We start from the raw sequence: 6,971 nt of genomic DNA, 5'->3' as shown, positions 1-6,971 counted from the left end.
TACAAAATTTCTTACTCAAGTAAATTTGTGAAAATATATATATAAATTGTCTATTCTATTTTAAAATTGAATTAAAAATACTATAGGATTTTTAATTCAATTTTTATAAATGAACATTTATAAATGTTGATTTTGTTGGTCTTATATTTTACTTAGAAATGATAAAGAAAATAAAAATAGACTATTTATTAAGCTATGATGATATTCTTAAAGCGTAATATTCGAAGTTTTAATTTTTGATGTTAAACATAGTTGTAAACAAGCTCTCTAAATTTTACTTATGTTAAGGAAGAGGTTCTGAATGTGTCAAATTGTTGTTTATGTATCCGCGCACATGCGCATATACATACACAACACATATACACAAAATTCTACATTATTGCGATAAGAAATAAAAACGATAAACAGATGATAATTCGAAAAATGTAAATAGCAATAAAAAGGAAAGAAAAACGTTTGTTATTATTTTAAAGTAAGTTGTCTATAAGAAGATTTAAAAACAGAAATCGATGGAAAACCTGCAATAAAAATATATAACAATCAATATCTTTAAATATTGAAACTAAATTGTGTGAAAATTAGTTTGACGTAATTTAGTGAAAAGTATAGATAAAACAACTAGCATGATTAACAAAATTATACAATATGAAGTGAACATTTTAGAACGAAGACAAAATATAAATTAAATATTAATAATTAATAATAAAGAAAAGCGAAATATTTATTATATGTGATGAATTGTAATTTAATTCATTAACATTTATATAACAAGACACATTTTTTTTAAACCTATATACATTTGAAATTAGGTTTAAAATTATACCTTATAAAATTAAATTTTTAAATATAAATGTTTCAAATCTAAATATGTATGCACGCACAAATAATAAAGTACAACACAACAAAAATTGAGATAAATTAAAAATAATTTTTTACTTATATATAAACAGAAAGAGGATCATTATTTTTTGCAGCACTCACGACGTAAACATATACAGTTTATGTAATACTATATATCAACACTGTATTATTAAACATAGCTCACAAAATATTTAGATATAATCTATCAAGACAAAAATGGATGTAAAATAAAGATTAAAAAGAATTAAACTTTTTTAAAAAAATTCATTATTATCAATCGGCATGATCTTTTTGATCCGACGCATTTCCGATGAAAATGCACGAATTCATTTAAGATTGACCTTGAGTGGAAACGAATCAGAAGAATTGTATTATTGTTATAAATAAAACATGTTTTATATAACATGCATATAAATTAACAACAATATTATCATACAATTATACATACATTAGTTGATTTGCATCTCATTAAACTGTTGACAAAATTAAATCTCAATTTAATAAATATGAAATTTTCGACAAGCGTTCACTAACAAATTAATCATTGTAGAAGTATTCTTGTACACTAAAAATATTCATTCTAAAACATTTTATATATATGTGATTAATAACAAATTTTCTTATTAGAAAATATTACTAATATATAATATATAATATAATAATAATATAAATAATAATCTGAAAGAAAGTCACATAGGAAAAATTATTATCCAGTAAAGTATTATCATATGTCGATGACTTTATCACTTGTCAATAAGATTCGCGCTATCGATCGTTGATAAAAACATATAAGATGTATTCAATTCAATTTTCTTATGTGATAATGCAATATTTATGCATTGTAAATTTTAATTTATAATATTTTTAATAATTTGCAATATTTCAAAATACAATCAAAAAAAGAATTTTATTATATTGTTACGTCACACACACACACACATATATATATATGAGGTTTGGAACAGGCAACACGCAAATCATTAATAGAGGAGAGAACGCAGCACTATCGATGCTTTATAAGGTCACGATTGAAATATTTCTCTATATTCTTTTGATAAAGTTAATGTTTTTCTCTTCAAGTTTTCGGCAATAAATGAATAATTAAAAGAATTGACAGTAATTAATTTTAACAAAGAGAATTTTTAATTATTATGATACAAATAAAGATTAATTGTTTTCTGAAAACTAATCAAATTCTGTTCTCTGATCGACCTTAATAAGTATGTGAAATAATATCTAATTAACATAATGAGTTTAACATAAAAAGAGAATAAAATATCAATTGGTCTATTCGTCTGAATCTTATTGATGTTCCCACACGGAACAAAAACCTCTAATGGATGTTCACTAGACGTCTACCATGGAGATTCGAAACCTCCATTAGATGTCCATGAAACGTCCCGTAAACATCTACTAGATATGTATATAATTTTCAATTAAAAAAATTAATGTATTTTTAATTTTATGTATTAGAAATTTCGACTTTGTGCTTCAAATAGACAATAAAACGGACTACTTCCAATTTATCCGACCAGATGAAAATTTTCATCATGTTCTGAATCTCTTGTAGAGATTCTTGTACATAATCTCTTGTAAAGATCTTTTGTACATAAATATAATAACTTCTTTTTGTCTTAAATATTCTAATAAAATCAGTTATATATTTATAAAATTGTATAATTGTTTGTTTAGAGTTACCAACATATTGTATCTCAATAATGGACAACGTACAAAATATCATAACAACCAATGAAACAAATAACATCATTACCTATTGTATCATATTTATTATAGTACTGACTGTTATAGTTTTATTTATATATTTGGCAGACAAGTAAATCGATAAAAACGTAAAATATAAATATATTTTGCAAAATATAATTTTTTAGAATAGATAAAAAATTGAATAAATCTTCCAACTTTTAATAATAAATTAATAATTATTATATGTTACAGTAAAATATAAATAATAAAATCGGTAACACGCCTTTTTTATATAAGAATATAATAATATTCTTTTTATATATATATTGTTACATTCGTGGAACGATATCGATATTATTTCCGAACCGTAAAACTTTTGTTTGAAACTTTTTTTTATATCTCTTATCGTTTCGACGGTAGGTATTCGTTCAGAAATAAAAAATCAATTTTTTTCAAGAGAGTATACTTCACCCCCTTAACGGCCGTATGGGCACGTATAAAAAAATGTGTCTCCTATTTTGATCTAGACTACAACATATTAAAACCTCATTAATTCATCATTCTTATATTATTCTCTGATTCCATATTTATAAAAAAATCATTTTTTTTACAGCAATGAAATGTTATGATTGATGATTCAATGAATTTTTTTGTAAGCATCTAGACTAATCATAAAATTATTTTCTGTTTATAAAATTATTTTCTGATTACTTCAAATTTTAAAATACCTATTTCAACATTTTGTGTTGTGGTCTCCCTATCATCACAACATATACAAAACACAAAATTATTATTTTGTTTTAATAGCTTAATTTATTTTTCCTTATTATATTTTTTACAAGAGAGTAAGAGATGACATAATTATCATAAAAAGACAATTTTATTAATTACAAAATGTATTATTTTTTATATATAATGAAAGTTTGAGATATGTATTTAATTTTAATATTTCAGAATGCTGCAGTTTAATCGATACAACGTAATGCTTTTACTTTTTGGCTCACCCTCTCGAACGGCCACAATAGATTTTCCAAAGCTCTAGCTAAGATATTCTAAAGGTAAATTCAACTCGCGATTTTTCACGAGTAACTCAGTTTCCATTAATTCTAATATGAGCCACGGTAAATCCGCGTCCATACAAATTCCCAACAATCTTAGAACATTTATATGGCGAAAGTTGCTCATAAGTTTGGCTTCTCGCAAGAATTCCGTTATCTGTTGCGAGGAAGCATTTTTTCGTAGCATTTTTATGGCGACAGGCATAGGATTCGAGCGTATCAAAAACGTCGGCCAGACAAAGCGTACTTCCCACTAAACACGGATAACATTTCCAATAAATTTAAATCCACTCCTTAACACACTTACACACTTCTTTATTTTGCACTCCTCTTTTTATTTTAAAAAATATTGTAAACTTCCAATCAGAATTTAAAATTTAATAGTAGAGTCTCCCTCCCTTCTCTATTCTGATTGACGTCCTCCGCACTAATGTAACACCCGCGATTAAAACAGACAAACACAATTATGAATAAAATTCAAAATTATGAATAAATTTATGTAACATTGAAAACTCAATTTTCTTCCGACTTCTAACCCCTCTATCAGTTGAAAGATCGCACTTAGTCTTATCCCGTGTAATAAGGATTAATTTCCTTTACCAAAAAGAACTTTTCGAACGAATGTCCGAAATACCAAATAATAACGATATTCATTATCGTTGACTTGTTTTTGGACCTGATAATTTGTTTGACTCGAAACCTACATCCGGATCCGTACGGTTTCAAGAGCTGTTACGCTCTTCCTTCTAATTTATCCTGCCCGAGTCTGAACGTAACACTGTAATGTGTACCAAATTTCGTTGTGCAGAAGAAATAACTTACAAAAACATAATGCATCTTTAAGTCATCAAAGAAAAGTTTCTTTCAAAAGTCCAGTCTCCAATGAGAAAAATTACACGTTAATCAATTTTTCTCTATAGAAAATAGTTAAGAATGTTCGATCCAGAGTTCGTCTCTTAGCGTTTCATCGCTGACGATGACGTAAAATCGAATTAAAATGTCTCATTGTTTCCCTTATATTTACTTCAACTTTTTCTTACACCATATAAATAGAACACATTTCATATTTCATATCATTTTGTCTTTTTATTGTATATCTTATGTCCAGTGTTAAAATAAATTTCTTTAACGTAGTAATAAAAGTGCATCAGGTATGCACCGCGACAGCTGACACAGCGAGCCACGCGCGCCCAAGACCGAGCGCGAACGCAAGACCGGAAAGCGCTCTCGGAGACATACCGGAAAGGTATTGCTGAATTGCAAAAAGTGCAAGCGAGAAATTTTGACTTTGAACTTCCTCGCCTGCACTAGGACTCGGATAGCAACCTGACCATATTTGGTCATGTTGCTAAGGAATCCCCTCCGAAAGACGTGCAATTCGGAGGTAATAAAACCCCCCACTGTAATTAAGCAACAGGCAATCGTAATACAGAAATGAATTAATAAGGACTGTAACGGGCAGTCGTAACACAGAAAGTGAATTGATAATAACTGCATTGGGCAGTCGTAATACCGAACTCGAAATTATAATAATTGCAGCGAGCAGGCGAATAGTTGATCAGTCGCGAATATAGTAAAACCGTGCGGAGAACCGCCAAACGATATCAGTGAAATGTAAGAGAAAACTCGACAACGAGCTACGTTTTGAGAGTTTAATAAAGTAAAAGTTCAGTAAAAAACTATCGCTGTGACTAAATTAATCTGGCCACGGCCCGCAATCTCCGACTTCCAGGCGAACGATCCCGACAAATTCCGTGCCTCACTTCGAGGCACAACACACTCGACAAATAAAAACAGTAAAATTTACTATCGATAAGGTTAACATGTCATGTTCAAAATGATAAATAATCCATACAATATATTTTAAGAATAAAAATTTCTTTAAATGTTAAGATCAGAATAACTTTGCTAAAATCAAAATAACTCTGGGAAAATCAAAATTCCAGAATATACAGGCAACGCAAATGGGATTTTGCAAAAAGCATTAAAGACTGCACTAACAATTGCCTCTGGGCTATTATTTCTTCTACCGCGCTTAGTTGTGAGCAGTACTAGAATTGTAAGATAATTGAAGTAGCAAGTTTTACAAGTGTTAATGTAGACCATGTAAGAAAATTTTTGAGATTGTTTTTCTTGACATTTTATCTTGAATCTATTTTTAATAAGATTAATGAGAATTTACCTAAAAAACAAATCTTTAAGCAAATATGCCAAATAAATCAGGGAATCAGGGAAATAAAGTTAATTTTTTATGCAAATATCGAATTCTCAAGTGTTGTAATTTCTGATGTAGATTATTGCTCCATGATTTAAAATTATATACCTACCAAATGATATAACAATACCGGAAATAAAAATGCACCCAAAGAAGAAAGCTCAACAAAAGTTTAGAAATAAAAAATCAAAAATAAAAAGAACTGAAGAAAAAGAAAGTTTAAAAGAAATTTATTCTGAAACCACAGTTGAGAAAAAAGATTAGGTTGCTTTTACCGCTGTGAAAGTGGTGATTTAATCTAACCGAAGATTTTTAATAAATTTTCAAGGAAGATCATCCCCGATTTTAAAAAGTGAATAATCAATCCAGCAAGTACGGAGTCCAAGTCAAAACCTGCCAAAAAAAAGGCTAAAAGAAACAGATATCGAAAATAAATGGGCGAGAAAGGTCTTGGCGAGGGCGGCCGAAGATCCTGATTGTAAATAATAATAATATGAATTTAATAAAATATTTATCACAAGTTAAGTTAACTAGATTAAAAGATTTAATACACAAACACATACAAATTTCCCCTCCTTCAAATTTATCTCAAACTAATTCCCCACCATCCTCACCTTCTCTCTCTCCTTTAATAAATTCTGAATCTTCTTCCCAAACACCTTTTCCCCATTTTCTTTCTGATTGTTCGTCAGAATCTTCATTTAGACCATCCTATCCTTCTTTTCCTTCACAATCTTCTGTTAGGTCTCCTTCTTCTACTCCTTTAGTTATAATTTTAGAAGATTCAGCTCCTTCTTCTCCTCATTCCCAAAGTTCATCCCAAACTGATAGTGAATCAAATAATTCTTGCAAAGAATTCCTTGATTTAGAAGAAGAATTTGAAGATCAAGCTTTAGATTTTGAAACCCACCAATCCAATTTTTTCCCTCAATCAAATTTTAAATCAAAAAAAATATCTAAAGAAAACCTTTTAAATTATTTCCTATCTCAATTTCATAGAATTAAAGACTTAATTCCTGAAGGTGTTTTTCGAATAGGTCCTGGTCCTGTAGATCACCAAGAATTCCTTAAAATTCTTTCGATCAGTCCTTCCCATACAATTATCCCTTAGTTTTTTCCTGGGCATCGTTTTC

The 6,971-nt window shown here is 28.6% G+C and overlaps 1 long non-coding RNA gene across 1 annotated transcript in view; it reads right to left on the bottom strand.

The window, feature by feature from the left end:
- Positions 1-6,971, bottom strand: part of LOC140674398 (uncharacterized) — a 51,369-nt gene that overhangs the window by 37,305 nt on the left and 7,093 nt on the right. The window lies entirely within an intron of this gene.

Source organism: Anoplolepis gracilipes, chromosome 2 (assembly GCF_047496725.1).
Source record: "Anoplolepis gracilipes chromosome 2, ASM4749672v1, whole genome shotgun sequence".
NCBI classification, from domain to species: domain Eukaryota; kingdom Metazoa; phylum Arthropoda; class Insecta; order Hymenoptera; family Formicidae; genus Anoplolepis; species Anoplolepis gracilipes.
This window is presented reverse-complemented; position numbering and strand designations above follow the sequence as displayed.